Consider the following 19,421-nt stretch of genomic DNA (forward strand, 5'->3'; position numbering starts at 1 on the left):
TTGCAATAATGACACATTTGCTGACCTAAATATCCTTCCCACTGAAATATCAAACAGAACTGTAATCATAAGCAACTGCCTTCCTCATCTCCTCACCTCTATCCCAATCCCCGACGACTACACGTATGACATCACGGCAATCAATGAAACGGACAGAGTAGTGACTTTCCCGAGCAGAAAAATTCTCACTATCTTCACTAACAAATATCCCTCAACCCATTTCGGACCCCACGCTACCTACTCCCTTCCACCCAACTCCTCCAAACCAGCACCATGGGCGAAGGAAATCTGCCGAGCCCAACAATCACCCCAGCAAAATTCACCACCCCCAAACAAGGCCCACTCAAACAACGCACAATCTCATATCCATAATCATGAAGGTGGCACCACTACAAAACAACCCTCCCCCTTCCCTGAATCATCAGAAGACGATGATTGGAAAATAGCCAGTAACAGGAAGAAAAAGACACAAAATACACAGTTCCATCTCCCTCCCACTACTCCCACAACCCCCACCCCTTCTTCTCAGCACCCACGACACGCTCTGAAAATAAGCAGTCATACTATAAATGGCAATAACCCTTTCTTCATTCACCATCTAATACAGGAAAAAGAGCTGATCATAGAGCAACCTAACATGTTCTGGGCACGTAGCACAACCACAACGACGCTCACCTTTGACAGCAAGGCGGATCTCGAAGCCTTTGCCAATAACATCCCCCCCTCGACATTTGGACCAAACGCAGCATACTCTATATCACAAGGACAGACACAACAACAAACCACAACCCGACAGTATGACATAAGCGTCGTCATGAAAGACGTAGCTACTACCGTTCCCCTAGACGCACTGACCGACGCACTGAACGAACAACAATACAACGTAAAACGAATCATACGCATAATCTCCGCACAAACACATAAACCCACAGACATGGTACGAATCTTTGTTGAGGATGTTGACTCATCGACTAGACTACTGACAGGTGTGAGACTATTTGGTCGCAGCTACAGAGTAGAGGCTTCCAGAGAGTTAGTGCGCCACCGACCATGCGCACGATGCGCGCTCTACGGCCATGACATCGCGACCTGCACCAACGCAGCTAGATGCTGGAAGTGTGGAATAGACCCGACGATCTGTAAACACAAACCATCTGACAACCTCAAATACTGTGCTACGTGCACAGACAGCACACACTATACAGGCCAAATGATGTGCCCCCGCTATCCGAAAGCCGTTCCTCCTACATCCACAGCTCCCACACACAGACCCATTTACACTCCCGTTAACCCAACGCCACCCATAATGAAACCGTCACAAATGCCACGCCTGTTCGGAGAGATCCCAAAACAAACAGGAACGAGTCAGCGCTCCTACGCCACAGCAACGGCTTCTCTCCCAAGCAGCCATAGCACGTGCGACATTGCAACGAAAAAACAATCCGCACACACTGGAAAGGTCTTACGCCTACCAACAAACAACACGAAAATGGCTTCCCTCCCACCCCCAAACACCACAGTAATGGATTCTCTCCCAACTCAACCAACATCCACAAACTCCATCCCCGACGAACCCACGACCTCTAACGCCCCAACAACTACAACCCATCAAAAAGATCTCCATAATCTCACCAAATGTGTGGAACAGTACATTGACGAGAAAATAAACGAACTAGAAGAAAAACTAGTCACGTTCACACTCGCTATGTTCACCACACACACACTACCCACCAAACGCCTCCACCATATTAAAATGGCAAACCAGGCGGCACGCCGAGTCCTTAAAAAGAATATCCGACACCAATTCATTAACAACCAACTCCAAATAACCCTCATCCCCTTCCGGAAAGTGACGTCACTCGTCGAAAACATGGGACTCCACAATGACAATAATAACTAAAATGGACAGATACGAAACCAGACGGAACTTGACTTTACTACACAACAATATACGTAACCTGTATAATAATCGTACCGAATTGACGCACACCATTACAGAACACAACCCCGACATAATAGCACTCAACGAGACGCACCTAAACCCGACAGATAAATTCTCACAGCGAGGTTTTACGGTATTTAGAAAAGACCGCAACCGCCGTGGAGGGGGCGTGGCCATTCTCTGTCGAGATAACCTGCCAGTCTCACTACATAAACAACCCGAAATCTACGACAACATTGAACAAGTGACAATCAAAATTGAAATTAAGAACTTCCCAGTCTACGTAACCTCGCTGTATCTTCCGCCAGGGCACCCTTTCCCCATAGATTTTTTCGACCACTTGAACACTTTTCACAAGCTAATATTACTTGGAGACCTTAACGCCAGCCATACCGAATTCGGTGATATATATATCAATGCAGCAGGGCGACGCCTAAGACGATTCTTACATAACTCTAGAATGCTACTCCTAGACGCAGGCCCCACCAGATTTCCAACATCCATAAGACAAATCAATTGGACAGCACCAGACAAAATACTAGTCTCCCCACCTATACAACGCAGAATGACGCAACTAGACGTACTCCCGCCTATGAACTCTGACCACTGCCCTATATTACTAACAATAAATACCCCGAACCACGCACCTACAACGCAGTACATTGCTAAAACCATCTTCAAGTATAACAAGGCAGACTGGGACTCATATAGGGAATACATTAATGACAAATTACCACCTCCACCTGACATCACTAATTCGAACGCTCTAATTAGAGCAGACGATCTGTTACTACAGGTTACGTTGGACGCAAGACTACGGGCCGTGCCACATAAACAATCCAGACAGCATAGACAACGGGAATTACCCCCACAAATTGTACAGTTAATAAAGACTAAGAGACGGGCCCATAGACTATACATGCGACAACACACAGATGACAATCGACGATTATATCGAAGTCTACAGCAAGACGTAAAAGACGCAATCAGACGTTACAACACATATTGCTGGACAGAAATCACCAGGAAACTAGACAATACAAGAAAAGACGACCCCACGAAATTCTGGACACTACTAAAGAAACTCAAGGGTCAATCCAGCATTAACCACCCACTAAAAGATAACAACACGCACATCTATCACACAACACAGAAACTGGACATCTTCAGAGCCCATTTACAGCAAATACACAGCATCCAAGAAAACCCACTATTCGATCAAGTACATTACAATGCAATCACTGAAAACATTAGAGAAAACAACAATCTCTATACACCCACAGAAGCCCCTGCGAACATAGAACACGACAACATACTCACCGCAAACATCACACAACAGGAAGTCACAAACAGCATAAACAGAACTAGAAACACAGCCGCAGGACCTGACACTATACAGAACATTCTCCTAAAACAATACCCACAGAAGGCCATTGAGTTTCTGACGGAAATATATCGGGCGAGCTTTCGCATGGGAATTTTGCCCCCACGTTGGAAGCACGCCCATATATTGCTCTTCCCGAAACCCGGAAAAGACCATACCGACAAGAAAAACTATAGACCAATTAGTCTGACTGCGACAGTCTGTAAAGTATTCGAAAGAATTCTTAACAGACGACTGCAACTCTACATACAAGACAACAATTTACTACCCGACACACAGGCCGGTTTCCGACAAGACACAGACATCGTAGACCAACTATTAAAGATTATGACACCAGTAGAACACGGCCTGGAAACTCGCAAGACTACGATCATGGTGGCACTGGACACACAACGTGCATTCGACTCGGTTTGGCTAGACGGACTTAGATATAAACTCACGCGACTTGCGCTACCATCACAATTCACGCGGTGGATATCTGACTTCATAAGAGATAGGACGGCCCAAATCAAAATTAATGAACATCTATCAAACGAGATAACCATTTTCAGTGGCGTCCCACAAGGCACGGTCCTTTCACCGGCCCTATTCAATCTCTATGTAGCAGATATCCCGATACCACAAGACGACAACGTTAGACTCGGACAATTCGCCGATGACGTCATATACACCTCCACATCCTATAGAATAAATATAGCGAGGCGGCACATCAACTCCACACTACAAACCTTATCAACATGGCTTGGACAGTGGAGACTTGTAGTCAATGCTGATAAATCCCAAGCCATGTTGATTAAGAAACAAAACTGTCCGTTGGGTGCTAGAGCAAGATATCCTGTCCTAATCAATAACACCCCAATTCCATACAAACGAAACATCAAATACCTAGGTGTCACCTTCAATGATAAACTTAATCTCGCAAGTCACATTCATCACCTCCGGAAAAAATTAAAATTTTCAATCCCACTTTTGTACCGCATGGCAGGCAGAGGACCCGAATACCCAGGTTGCAAACCAAAAACCACAATGATGATATATAAAACAATAATCCGCCCTTCTATCCTATATGCATCCCAACTATACACCAGGCTATCCCCTACCCATATGTCACAACTCTGTGCTACTGAAAGACGACTAGCCAGAAAAGCATTCAACCTGCCCCGGAATACCGACAACCAAACCGTATACGACGTCACCAGAATCCAACCAATTTCCCAGTATATCACAGCCAAAAACATCAAATATGTCCACAATGCCCTCGATAGACCTTTTATCCAACATATCTTCCTAAATCCTCCCAATACAAACCCCCCAACCACAGTTGACAATTTACTCCTTCAATATAGAAACCGCCCACCCTAAGAGAGAAACCCTTGCAATGTGTCATACAGCACTGGTATAAGTCCATTACGAACTACCAAAACTGTAGAACTCCCAACCCCACAGCTCCAAAATCCAACCATGTCAGCCATTATATTATAATCAATAATAACTATCCTAAATAATGCCACAGCTGCGGATGCGCCAAGATCGTGAGCCACAACTCCTTTGTCTCTCCTGCGCAAGTTGACAAAATAACAAACTCTATAGAACAAACACCCCGGCCTGAAGAGGGCACATAAGGCCCTAAAACAGGCAGTATCTCTCATTGTAGAGATACTATAACATCACCCCCCCCCAGCGGGCGCGACTGTATTGCGTCAACTTGGGTTGCGAGGACGAAGGAGTAAGCGATGGCACGTACGAAGCAAACTGCGCGTAAGTCCACGGGAGGCAAGGCTCCACGAAAGCAGCTGGCAACGAAGGCCGCTAGGAAGAGCGCACCGGCTACTGGAGGCGTGAAGAAACCCCATCGATACCGACCTGGTACAGTTGCTCTTCGCGAGATCCGTCGTTACCAGAAGAGCACCGAGCTCCTCATCCGCAAGCTGCCTTTCCAGCGCTTGGTGCGTGAAATCGCTCAGGATTTCAAAACCGACCTCCGTTTCCAGAGCTCAGCCGTAATGGCCTTGCAGGAGGCAAGCGAGGCATACCTCGTCGGTCTCTTCGAGGATACCAACCTTTGCGCCATCCACGCCAAGCGCGTGACCATTATGCCCAAGGATATTCAGCTGGCTAGGCGCATCCGCGGCGAGAGGGCTTGAATTAACAAAGGTACTCCTGCCCGCAAAAAGGCCCTTTTCAGGGCCACTAGTTATTTCTCGGAAGAGCCGGTTGTACCGTACTCCAGGTCTCGTTCCTACTACCCTCAGTTCAAGGTCACCTCAATAATATAAATGGTTTCTCCCTTTCCATTCCTCACCGTATCAGCATTTTCCCACAGCCTGTTTGACAAATATCGCAATGTATCCTATAGGTTAATAAACAATTTTTTAATAGAACGATGGATAACAAAGTTTCTTAGGAAAATTAAAAAAAAATTTCACAGTTCTATAATATTGCACATTATATATATTTACCAAATTAAGGGTTAACGCCGCCGGGACGAGTGATCCTCCGTCCGACCGATCACAAGCGCCAAGGCTCAAAGTGGTCCAGAAAGCAAATCTAGCTGGACTAAAAATGTGACATATTTCCATGAAACTTCGCACTATAGTCACTACTGTATAAGAGGAGAAACTACCCCTTTATAGACGATGCGTTTTGACAAAAATTAGTGACTTGTCTCATATATAATATATTGTTTTAATGAAACTTTACACAGTACTTACATGTAGCTCGTTTATACTATATTGGATACAAAATGTGATTATGATTGTATAAGAGTAGCTACTTGTCTCCTATCTAACATTTTTTACTTTCACGAAACTATAACTGTGACTCATTATTTTCGATAGTACAGACGTGGTCTGCTTAGGAAAGGACAAGCGGAAGACTGTGACCTTTGTGACCTCGGGTGGGTATTACGATAACATTTATAACCGTCACCCTGATAAGCATCCGAGCAGCTTATTTCACAAAAGGAGTTTGAATACAAACAATTCCTTCAATCTACTACGATTATTACAATAACTGATTTCATTAATCTCCTCTCTTCTTTAGCAAAATATAAATTACCTTCAATTGGTCGATTCAGCAAACTTGTTCATAAAACTTATCGCTATTGCGTCACGTTTCGCAATTTTTCTAAAGTAAAAACAAAAACACGAACAAACGCCTACTCCTTTAACCTCATCGCTCTCTTATCTCTAGAATCCCGGGGGGTAGAGAACCTGAATTCTCTGTGGTGTGAAACAAAGCAACCCGCAGGAGCAATGACACGTTCAATTGTCCTAATAATAGAAAAAAAATTACACGTCATTTAGTGTATTCAGAACATTTTTACAGGACCGTGTAGGATATTCACTCTCCTGTCGAATAGTTTCGGCGGCTGGTAGGCGATACGCATTAATTAAAATAATACTTGCGTACCTTGTTCAGGACAGTGACTGTGCTACTTTCTTTCTTTCTTTCTTTCTTTCTTTCTTTCTTTCTTTCTTTCTTTCTTTCTTTCCTTTATTTGTAGCTTATTGATGACACCAGATGCCATAACGGAAATGCCGTGATGGTATGTTTGTTTAATATTCAAAATCAAGTGACAGACGCTATTTGACTTTGCGGTGGAGGGGATAGGGACCTGATCTCGGATGTTCCGAGAGATGCCGGCGCACAGTTGTCCAGAACGCAAAACTATGTAAGAAAATCAACTTCATCATAACCGAAGTTTAAGTAATATCTAGGCTTAAACAAAAGCTAGGCATTGTGCACAACAACATACAAAACATCAATATCAGTAAGAGGTGGGACAAAACATGAGTTTTTTTTTTTTTTTTTTTTTTTTTTTTTTTTTTTTTTTTTTTTTTTTTAAGTCACGCTCTTCAGTTGATTTTTGTTCGTGGGGTCAGTGGCTGTTTTATATTGTTAAACCTTCCCTTATGGAGGTCATAGGACAAGATGTGTACTTTCATTTAATACGCGAAAAGCAATCTATAATACGTTAGCATTCATTTAATTGGCACGTTTACTGAGATTTGTGCAACTAGTTTTTTTTTTTTTTTTTTTTTTTACGACATATTTAACAGGCTGTGCATTACAAGTAAACCTGAGTTAACTTTCAATTCTTCTACCCACACATTAATCAAATATTAAACTCTATACGGCTTAAAATTTAGCTGCTACATCCTGCAAACTTAGATGTTATATTCATCTCTTGGTGGCGCTTTACGAATTCGACAGCAGCCACTTTTCAGAGTCTGGATGAAGGAGCTTAATTTCTCCAAGAAAAATTCAACACTTCTTGAACATATAATGAACAACTAAATTATGGAGTATATCCATGAATCTAGCATTTTGTTACCAACTGCGAAAAATATGGCAGGCTAGTCATCTTTTAGGAGCATAATTTCTATTAAAACATTAAAAATTATCAGAAACACTAATTTTTCCCTAATTCCCTAATTACACGAGCATAATTCGTTTTTGCATAGATGCGTATAAAATTTCATGGAAATATGTTACATAGGGGAGAAATTATTAACTCTGTATAAATGTAGCCTCTAAACACAAGAAGTAGATTCCCATATAAAAACCATTATCTGAATTTATGCTACCTGTAACTATACTGTGTGAAATATAATGTAAATATTTCAGTTAAGATAGAAATTATTAATTTAGTCTATAAAGCACTTCCGATACAACTCTTCACACAATAATAATAATAATAATAATAATAATAATAATAATAATAATAATTATAGTAATAGTAATAATAATAATAAGAAGAAGAAGAAGAAGAAGAAGAAGAATACACACTCGCCCGAATACAGAAATGTGAAGGGTCAGCAGGACAGAGTATTTGAGAATCATATCATATCATATCATAATATATATTCCTTACATTCATGTTAACAACCCTTAAATGTGCAAAACTTCATATCTCACACTAGTTTATTAAAAAAGGTCGGACTGTAAAGAAAACAACTATCGCAATTTTTTTCATATTTTAAGATTCCCTGCAGTTTATACAATTTCATTTATACCACTTAGGATGTATTCATTAAGGATATGCTAATTTTTAATGAAACACACACACACACACACACACACACATCTATTATACTAAACATAAACCCACAAGAGAAAACAATACTTGTATTAACTGTAAACATTTTTCTTCCTTTCTTTATTTTTAGCAGAATCCTCCATTTCACCCTTTATCTCACTAGATGCGCTTCCCGCAGACATTCTTCATTATATGTTTCACACACCACTTCGTAACACTTGCAGCGGTTGACTTTTGTTTTCTTGTCTTTTTCTCTAGGGTATATTGTACATAGTGCTCGGTATCGGTGCTCGTTCACGTGATATTTTACCTTTGTTTTTCTTGCTAACTCCTGCCAATTTTTCTGATATTTCCCGTAGTTGATTGGTCAAGTACTGCGGATTGATTCCCGGTTATAACAAACACACCTACACTACATTCCAATGATTTCTGACTCGTTACTGCACATTTTAGAAACACTGTACGGAAGCACACGCAGTCTCTCGTAAATCAACAGGTTACAACAGAGACTTACACTTGCAAACGCGTGGGGATTTCAGAAAATTTCTTACTATTTCAGTACCTTTAACTGTACAACAGATTTTGTTTTCTCGAAAAAGAAAGGTCAACGTTACTATTGACAAAAGACAGAAACGTACGATTACAATACCTTTATTTTAAACAATCTTAGAGGTGGTCTGGGAATTCCTAAACTCACCACGCGACTACTTAACCCTAGACAGGTAATCATCACTGTACTCATGTTAAAGGTAAGCATTCGTAATTTTTACTACTCACATTTTAATTAACTGAAATCAACTCAATATCACACATTTAACAACTTTTACACTTTTCGTAGCCATTAGTGTTCATTTAATTTTAAGTTTGTCATAAAGTCTTTACGTTCATGTTATTGTCCTATTTACAATTAGTGCAAACAACAGCGCGATGTTCTCTGCAGAACCCCTTTTTGCAAAGTCCACAAAATGTTGTCATCATTCTCCTCTTCTTTGCAGGACATTTATAGCAAACAGTACGTTCACCATCTGGCTGCATTACCTGGCATTGTTGTTGCACAGCAATGTTCAGATGTTCTTCAATTGTTGCCCGCAGAGATCGGTGTAAAGTAGGACGTGCAAAGCGGTGCTGCATCCACGGTTTTGTCAGCTCTTCACACAATTGGAAAATGAATTGTTTTCTTGATATTGTTTTCTGAGTTCTTCTAACTATAAATTATCCATGAATTTATACTTGCAATATTTAGCATGTTGTAAAATATTGCTAGTGGCCAGCGCCTCGTCTTTCTATTGCAGGAAAGATTGTGGCACATTTGACATAGTGTATCTACACCACCTTTAGTCCCATTGTAAATAATAATAATAATAATAATAATAATAATAATAAAGGCTTTACATATAACGTGTTGCTTACTGTTGTCATTGCAGTCCACGTCGGTGGGGGTGGGGGGGTTTCTTTCTCCTCCTCCTTCCTCTAAAAAGAGCAGTTACCAGGGTCTAAGGAAGTGAATGCCCTTTTCTTTCTGGGCTCATCCCTACATTTGTCTTAGCTCCTTAGGGAAAACCACGGAAAACCCTCAGGCTTGCGAATAGACTGAATGAATGAGAGGAGAAACTTTAAAGGTACGTGAAAACACGTCCATGCAAGGGAGTTGGGACTGTGAAAAATTGAATATGTGAAATCCAAGACTGTATTTGCCAGGCGAGCAAAGATGAAGAAGAAGAAAGGCTTACGTATGACGTGTGGCTTACTGTTGTCATTGCAGTCCGCGTCGGCCAGCGGTGGGAGGGGGGGGGGGTCAATATACCTGCACATATCAGTTCAAATTATAAAAACCTCTTAATGCTACTGCGGTACTATTCCATTGCCGAACACAATATGAAGAAATTAGCAGATCCCTGAACTGAACTCTTATTACTCTGAAATTACCGCGCAGTACAATTATAGCTATGACGCATTGCAAGCGTTAGTCACCATATCGATTTGCTAAGCAAATTTAATCCCTTTAGAGCATGTCCCCCCCCCCTCCTCCTCCATATCAGCCAACAACATACTGGATGAAGAAGACTCCTGCAAAAGGGACGAATTAAGATTTAATTTTATTTTAATGATAGACTAACATTGCAAAGTTCCAAAATAATTTTTTGCATTCCTTCATTACACTAGTCGTACAAAATTGCGGTCGTATCTCGTACTATCTATACTAATAATAAATCTGTAGCCGAAATTTTTCTGGTAAGTTTCGATTTTCCAAAAGTAATTGGTCCTAACATATATAATTAACCACCCTGAAACCGAAAATCGCATTTTTGAAATTTTTGTTTGTATGTCTGTCTGTATGTTTGTTACCTTTTCACGCGATAATGGCTGAACCGATTTATATGAAAACTGGAATATAAATTAAGTTTGTTGTAACTTAGATTTTAGGCTATATGGCATTCGAAATACATTATTTAAAAGGGGAGTTATAAGGGGGCCTGAATTAAATAAATCGAAATATCTCGCTTATTATTGATATTTGAGAAAAAATGTTACATAACAGATGTTCCTTTAAAAATGATTTCCGTTAAGTTTTATTTTTTTACAACATTTTGATAGGACTGATATTTAATGAGATAAATGAGTTTTAAAATTAAAATAACGCTATCTAAGACGGTGCAATGAATTAAGAACAAATGACTTCGTCTATAAGGGGCCTTGGACAACAACAATCGAAACAGGGGCCTTGGACATCAACAAACAATCGAAAGCTATTAAACATAGCCTACAGGGAATGTTTCTGTGTTTGTATGAAGTAATATCACAAGCTCGTAAATTAACTGATTTGTATAATTAGTTATTATTTCACCATTGGAAACTGTAGTTTCTCTAGATGGACATAATGCTATAATGTTATTACAGTAACGTCTGAGTAAATCGAGGACAGGTAAGATTAAAATAGCTTCTTATGCACAGAAAATTTGATAGGCTATTTTGTACATTCGTTTTCTGTATTTCTTAAAATAATATTTATGTACACGCATTTTAATCTCAGAGAATTAACGAACAACGAGAGTGTATTGATTTAGTATGCAGTAATAGTACTTTAGCTTGGCAATCCATTATTTTAATAATTCATATTTTAACTATGCTCAATTGAATCGTGTTAAAATACATAAAATATATATGCAATAAATGCAGTGCTAAAAAAAAATTGGGTAATATGCGAAGCAGATTATCTTGCGCTGTTGTAAAAGTTGTTCCCTGGATCAGACGTCCTATTTTAATTATGTAATTACTTTATATTTATTTCTAACAGGTGGAGCGGAGCGAACGGGTACGGCTAGCTAACAATAAGTGAGAACTTACAATACAACAACAACAACAACAACAGCTGATAATCTGAAAGGGAACATAGTAATTTGGGGTGAATTAAAATGCAGCTTCCATTCGTTTAAAATTTCTTTAAATTTTAACTAAATATTAATGTAGATATTACCTCTAAAGGTAAATGGGGGCATGTTTCACAACGCTAACAAATTACAAATTAACAATATACAATTAACAACGGAAATATTACATATGCTTGTTAACTGTGTTTCACAATGCAATCTTATTCACTTGTATGTTTTAACGAACTTTACAAAATCGGCGAAACAAACTTACAAATACGCATAATTGGTTGAACAAAATCGCCAACGACAGTTTACAAAAATCACTAAGGATCAGAGGTAAAGTAGCTGTAATTTTAGAACTATCGATGGACATGTTTATATTTTTTTATATATATTTTATTTAGATTTTGCTACATCGGCGACAACGGAGTTTCGCGGCATGCAATTGGTCGAGCATACCAATGCATTAATTAGCCTACGACTTAACTGACGAAAGTTAGCGCGAAATTCATTCAAATAATTGATAAATAATGGATTTGACCCACGTAGTTATATGCAGTTGATAGAGCAGCTAACATGTCCATCCATTAAAATCAACTTCGCTCTCTGCTGGTCCATCAGTATATTTTATTGTTTCATCCATAACCTCGCCAACATTAGGGAACCCAGCAGGAGGAGCATAAAAATCCTTTGCCCGAGTAAGCACATTCGGTGATCAATAACCCGCCTCGAGTTTTTTCAATCTTGTAACAACATCAACTACCATGTGTGAACTTTTGCACACTGTAATCTTATAAATTCCGTTCTTATCTGCTAACGCAGGGAACTGAGAGCTACTATGCAACCAATGCAGTTCTCGCTTTGAGGTTAGGGCACCACTTTTCCCTTTCAGATGTTGCATGTGATGTCCCATATCTTGTAGGAGAGATTACAGCGAAATGGGATTCGGAACGACTTCAGAATACTGCGTAAGTAATGCCGACATTGCATTATTAAGTGATTGGTTTTCGGTGCAAAGTTTTTCTTCTTTAAGTGCGAGTATTTATTAAATACGTTCCTCGTATATAAGAACTAACGCGGTATTCTGAAGTATAGCGCGGGATTCATTCGAAACCTTTCATTAATATTCGTACAATGATACGAACGTGGCCGGAAAATTCTACGTTAGGCCTAAATGCAAAATCTTCGTCTGAGTCGCTAGAACTACTCAATAACATCACAACTGCTTCAGTGTAATTCTTAATGGTACCCTGTTACTATAAAATTGATTTTATACATATGTGTTTATTTTTTTCATTCACAATTAGAAGCTATTTCAACAGGGCTACTGTAGAAAATGTGCTAACTTCACTAGTAAAGTTTAGTTTACACGTTTGTAAAATTACTCCTTCGTTGTGAAACAAACATATCACTTGTAAAGAGCGCAAAATTTCATTCGTAAAGATTTGATTTCCTTTGTACAGTCCACCTTTACAAACAAAGATTGTGAAACAGAAGTTTACAAACAGAGTTCACAATTTCCAAAGATTGTAAACTTTGTGAAACACCCCACTGGTGAATCAGCACGCCGAGCTCGATCGAAATACAACCAGTTACTATTATTTCCCTATCGTTTTTTGACATTTGATTCCGCGTCCTACCCCTTTCATTCGTTACTAACCAACAACGCCAATAGCAGAAGGTAACGCAAAAACAGTCACCGGTTCCCCGATGCATGGCTTTCTCTCTCAATGTCAACTGAGAGTTAAAAATATTCATTATAATATGCACTTTCCACTCACTCCTCAGAATGTCTTCTTTATTTTTATTTATTTATTTATTTATTTATTTTTAAAGATATGTGAGCTACGTACTGTATGTCTGATGTTTTGCCATCGTACATTCAAATATTTATATTCACTGTACAGTACAGCGAACTGTTTATACTTACTGTACATGCTATAACTACTTCTCCCAACTCCGCTATTGCTATATTTCCTAAACTAAACGCTGATATTGAAATAACGCCTGGTCTGATAATGCAGTCTGTTTAAATTTCTACCGACCAAGTTCTGCCCTTCATCATGGGAAAACAACGAGCTTCTTTAAAGGATACAACTACTAGGACAGAGATATTTTCATTATGGAATTTGTACTACCCACTGAAATGTAGTAACTAATGGGATTTTAATTAGCCATATATGTACAGTATATTACATTCTTTACCTAAAATGTCTCTAACTTCTAGGGAGAGCGCGAGGTACGTTCACAATCCCCTGAATACATATTCCCTTCTTCGAGAAAACGCAGAGAAGTGAACCGTCTCATATGAATATGCTACCAGTCATAAGTTTCAATACGGAGCTGCAAGTACTTAAGAATTATCAATTACTCTACAATTATGCAGCGGCGTCATCATCCAAGCTATAGCTGGAATAGGGAAGGGAACATAATATCCCATAAGTCTTATTAGAACACGCTGGAAATAGTGACGTAAAAAAAAAAATCGCCAACGGCACGTGGTGTTCCCAAGCGGTCACCCATCCAAGTACTGACCACGCCCAATGTTGCTTGACTTCGGTGATCGGACGAGAACCGGTATTTTCAACATGGTATGGCCGTTGCCGATGAAACTGCGTAATCTGTAGGCACTTGAGGACGATGGGATTGGGGTGCACTCGATAAAACCTGCACTCGCTCACACACACACGTAAACTGCCTGCTTAGACTCTGTACCTAAATTACCAAGCTCGTTGGATGTCATTGGGATAGATGATAAATCTATCTATCAACGGCAGTTTGGTTACGTTTCAACGTCACACACTGCTGGATTGACACGGGATTAATAAAACAGCTAGTCGGCATTCTAAGTTAAGCCACAGGTGGATTGTTGTTCAACAGCGGAGCCTCCTTTCAACCACATGGTTGTGGAACTGTAGTCGGATTTTCGACATCATTTTCATGCCATACTACGGAACTTCACACAAACTTCAATTCACTTCTTGCACCGGCGGCTACTACGAATGGACTGAAGCTCGCTACTGACTAGGGGGGGGGGGACATTTGTCTCTTGATGGATTACGTGACAGATATATAAAGTATCAGTCGTATGTTATGAACCCGAGTTTCAATAAAGATAGATTACCCGTATGTCCACAGATTCTCAGTAGTGGCCTGCGGAAGGATTATGACCGCGGTCGACAAGTTACCTTCTAAGTTGTTTTCCCTCAACAATTAATGCTGCCAAGTGAGTAGGAATGACACCGCGCTCTCATATAAGTCGTACGAAACTATTAAGGAAACGAATTTGCCTCGTGGATCCAAGTCTCCCATGGACTGCCTATAATGTATTATCTATCCTAGAAGTGTTATCGGGGTGATTATTTAAATTTTCACTCGGTGGGAAACGCTGTTGTTCTTCATTCATCTACTCTGTTATGAATAACTTGTGGCCCTTAAAAGGGCCGGTTGCTGATTCCCTAGCAAGCACTCCCGCTTACTTGGAACTAGTGTATTTTGTGACGGCCTTGGTCCCTTCACTGACGGCGTGCTTGGCCAGCTCACCGGGTAGCAGGAGACGGACGGCTGTCTGGATCTCCCGACTGGTGATGGTCGACCGCTTGTTGTAATGCGCGAGCCGCGAAGCTTCCGCGGCGATGCGCTCGAAGATGTCGTTAACGAAGCTGTTCATGATGCTCATAGCCTTTGAACTGATTCCCGTGTCTGGGTGAACTTGTTTCAGAACCTTGTAGATGTAAATGGCGTAGCTCTCCTTCCTCTTGCGCTTCTTCTTCTTATCGCCCTTCGAAATATTCTTCTGGGCCTTGCCGGCCTTCTTGGCAGCCTTTCCGGAAGCTTTGGGGGGCATGGTGCTCGTCTGATGATGAGCCCGGAGGGAGAAAAATATTTAAGTCGCAGGGACAATGCCGTACTGCCTTCCCAGTGCGAGCCAATAGAAACAGCGCAAACGTTTGTGACTTTACGATTGGTCCGCTGTCGATTATTGACGTTGGCGTAAAAGTGAAGGTTACCGTCGGGCCCTGCAACCGCCAATTATGGAGGGTGTCCCGTGGCACTACAGGTTAGAGATGCCACGGAAGGAACGAGCAGGGCTGCCCGACGGAGGAGGGCAGAGCTCGAGGAACAGCGGACGCTCCAATACGAGTGGCTCCGGCAGCAGCGTGTGGAGCGAGCTGCGAGGCAGCAGCAGCTGTTCCGAGAACAGCAGCCGCAGCCACAGGCTCGCGCCCCTGTGCAGGGGCCCCGTGCGGAGCGACGCACGGAACTCGGGCCGGTCCGCCAACAGCAGCAGCAAACGCAGCAGCAGCAGGCGACCATCCCTTCGCTTTTGGAAGTGCCCGTAGCCGCGCCTCTGTGGTCCACCGTGGCAGCGACAGCCCCCCAAACTGCTGCCAATAATGTAGGACCCCTTTCTCAGCGCCCTAAGCGCAACAGGGGCAGCAGAAAAGCCACCAAGGCTACCACGGTAGAGTCCATCTCCGCCCCTGTCCCACCGGCCCAGCAGGAAGCTATTGCAAGCACCTCGAAAGGCCCGACCGGTCAAGGCGCGACCTTGGACCAAGTTCAGCACTTTGCCGAGGCGTTGCAATTAGCAAACCCTAACCTCCCGCTCGCCCCAATCCTAGAAGGATTAACCAAAGTGATAGTTCTCCTTATGGAGAATCCTATGTCTGCCCTCCCGGAGATATTTAAGCTCCTAACCTCCCTCGTTTCTCTCAATGGCCAGACGAAGTGACGGAGTTGCTAGGATGTGTATATGGAACGCCAGGGGCCTTAGACATGATAGACATGAGTTCAGGGCTTTCCTAGACGCTAATAATATAGACGTAGCATTTATAACAGAAACGTTCCTGACACCCCAAGTAAATTTAAGATGCGCGGGGTTTAAAGTCTATAGACAAGATAGAGCAGGTAGAAGAGGCGGAGGTGTAGCGGTGTTCGTTCGTTCTACGATCGCGCACTGTGAGTATCTCCTTCCCCAGCTAGCGGCATTAGAGGCAGTGGCTATTAGAGCCTACATAGGCAGACTCCCCTTTCTGCTTATGGCTGCCTACAGTCCTCCGGGCATACTAGATGAACGCGATTTAGATATAGTGACAAGTCTATCCGATAGATTCGTAGTCGCCGGCGACCTCAATGCGAAGCACGCTAGCTGGAACTGTCAACGCCCCAATCGGCAGGGCGATAGGCTTTTTCTTAATTCTACAGGAAACGGATACGTCGTGATGGCCCCTAGGGAACCCACACACGTACCGGATGCTGCAAATCAACTGCCTGACATATTAGACATCGCTCTGGTGAAAGGTCTCACAACTAGAGCGAGACTAACAACCCTGGATGATCTTCCGTCCGACCACCTACCGGTGATAATGGAGATCATGCACCCAGTCGAACTCTCCCCAACCGCTGAGAAATTCAACTACAAGGCGGCAGACTGGGTGTTCTTTCAAGACCAGGTAGCCGCTACGCTTCCACCACTCCCCCCTGAAGTCACTCCGGCAGGGATAGATAGGTCAGTTAGCGACCTGACGGAGTGCATAAAGAAGGCAATGGTTGCTGCTATACCGAAACGGTCTTCACAACCGGGACGGATGCAGCTCCCAGCCTATATTAGAGATCTAAAGATCGCCCGCAATAGAGCAAGAACATTGTGGAAGCGTACTAGGTTAGATCAACATAGAATAGAAATGAACCGCTTGCGCAGGCGGATCAGTGAGGCGGTCCACGAGACGGTCGTGGATGCTTGGAAATCCAAGGTTGAGACGATGGACAGCAGAAACATGTCAGAAGTCTGGCGTGTATCTCGAGCTCTGTCCAATCCGTCTCAATCTATTCACCCATTAGTAGTCGGTCCAGATGTCACGGCCTTTACTCCTGAGGAGAAGGCTACCGCACTGGCAGACGTTCTAGAGACCACTTTTCAACCCGTGGAACAAAATTTAAACTTGCCCCATATCAGAGCTGTTGAGGAATCGGTTCGAGACCTCCTTAGCAGGGAGCCGGAAAATGGGATACGACCTACGAACACCCACGAGGTCGCCCATTTCATTCGTCGCCTCGGCCCTCATAAGGCCGCAGGAGCCGACGGTATCCAAGGAATTATATTGCAGCATCTCCCAAGGTCAGCTATGAAGCGCATAGCAGAGATAATTAATAACATCTTGGCTTCCGGTCACTATCCCATTCCCTGGAAAGAAGCTCACGTAGTTCTCTTTCCAAAGCCCGGAAAGGATAAGACGAATCCAAGCAACTATAGGCCTATTAGTCTCCTCAGTTGTCTCAGCAAACTGGCGGAGCGGGTCATACATAGACGCCTCACTGAAGTAGTATTGCCCCAAATCAGGAACGAGCAATTCGGTTTTCACCCTGGTCGTTCCACTACACTCCAGGCACTCCGCATGACGGAGGACATTACCTGGGCTATGAGCACGAAGCGTGTAGTAGCTGCAGCTTACCTGGACATCGAGCGAGCATTCGACAAGGTTTGGCATGAGGGACTCCTCGTTAAGTTACTGGGCATGGGAGTCCCAGATGGAATGATACGCCTCATTTCTAACTACCTCCGAGGCCGTACATTCAAAACCCGTGTAGGCACTAGTTTCTCCACCCCCCGTGAAATTCACGCAGGAGTCCCACAGGGTTCCATTATCGGGCCCATACTTTTCAATATATTCATTAATGACCTCCCGTTTCGCTATATCCACGGCAGAAGTAGTCATCTGTATATCTATGCAGACGACACTGCCCTCTTGGCGATGGGCAAAACCTATAGATTAGCGTCCCGTAGATTACAGTCGATCTTAGATCACCTCCAGCCGTGGTTCCACGACTGGAGAATCAAGGTCAATGTAGAGAAATGTCAGGCCATACTCTTTTCACTAAGAGCGAGGCTCGAAGACATACCACCACCACCCACACTTTTCGGACGAGAAATGCCGTGGATGAACCAAATTAAATATTTAGGGATCATTATGGACTCTCATCTCAACTTCCGAGATCACATCCAATCCCTTCTTCGTAAGGCCAACGGGCTGATAGTTAGACACTATCCCATTCTGGCGGCCTTAACTCCTGACAACCTGAGGGTAGGACTTACCATGTATAAGGCCCTCATTCGCTCTGTCATTACCTATGCCGCACCCGCATGGGGGTTTGCGGCAGTGTCCCATCTCCGTAAACTCCAAGTTGTCCAAAACCAGGTGATTCGACTCATTACCCATCTCCCCCGAGTCGCCTCGAGAAGAAAGTTCCATGATGAACTAGAGTTGCCAACCATAGACGAGTTCATTGCTCGACTGGCTAGGAACCTGTATGCGGAAGCTCGTGCTAACCCCAACCCGCTCATATCTGGCCTCGGCCAGTATGATCCTAGGTTACGGCGTAGACACCAGACAGGTCCATTAGCTATACTATTGAGACAGGAGGACAGGGAGGCTGGCGCTACTCCCAGGTTTTGGTAGCTACGACTCAACTCCATGAGACTCCTTGGATAGTGCAACCGCTGTAAAATGACCTTGTCTTAACTGGGCTAAACAAAATCCCTCCATAACCTTATCTACTTTTGTTGATCGATGGAAATCTAATAGAGCCAATTGGCTAGTATATATCCATCGATTCATAGAGTCATTCAACCTAAGAGCCAACTGGCTAGTCTCTGATATTGAGACAACTCATCCTGCCTAA

At 42.6% G+C, this 19,421-nt stretch overlaps 1 protein-coding gene and 1 non-coding gene across 3 annotated transcripts in view; one reads left to right on the top strand and one right to left on the bottom strand.

The window, feature by feature from the left end:
• The window catches only part of cher (filamin protein cher), a 1,020,924-nt gene that overhangs the window by 412,304 nt on the left and 589,199 nt on the right, over window positions 1-19,421 (top strand). The gene's annotated exons all lie outside the window — the stretch shown is intronic.
• On the bottom strand, window positions 14,225-14,343 carry LOC138708264 (5S ribosomal RNA). Its single transcript, XR_011334670.1, has one exon. It is a non-coding gene; the product is annotated as a 5S ribosomal RNA (ribosomal RNA).

The sequence above is a fragment of the Periplaneta americana genome, chromosome 10, assembly GCF_040183065.1.
Source record: "Periplaneta americana isolate PAMFEO1 chromosome 10, P.americana_PAMFEO1_priV1, whole genome shotgun sequence".
Lineage (NCBI taxonomy): Eukaryota > Metazoa > Arthropoda > Insecta > Blattodea > Blattidae > Periplaneta > Periplaneta americana.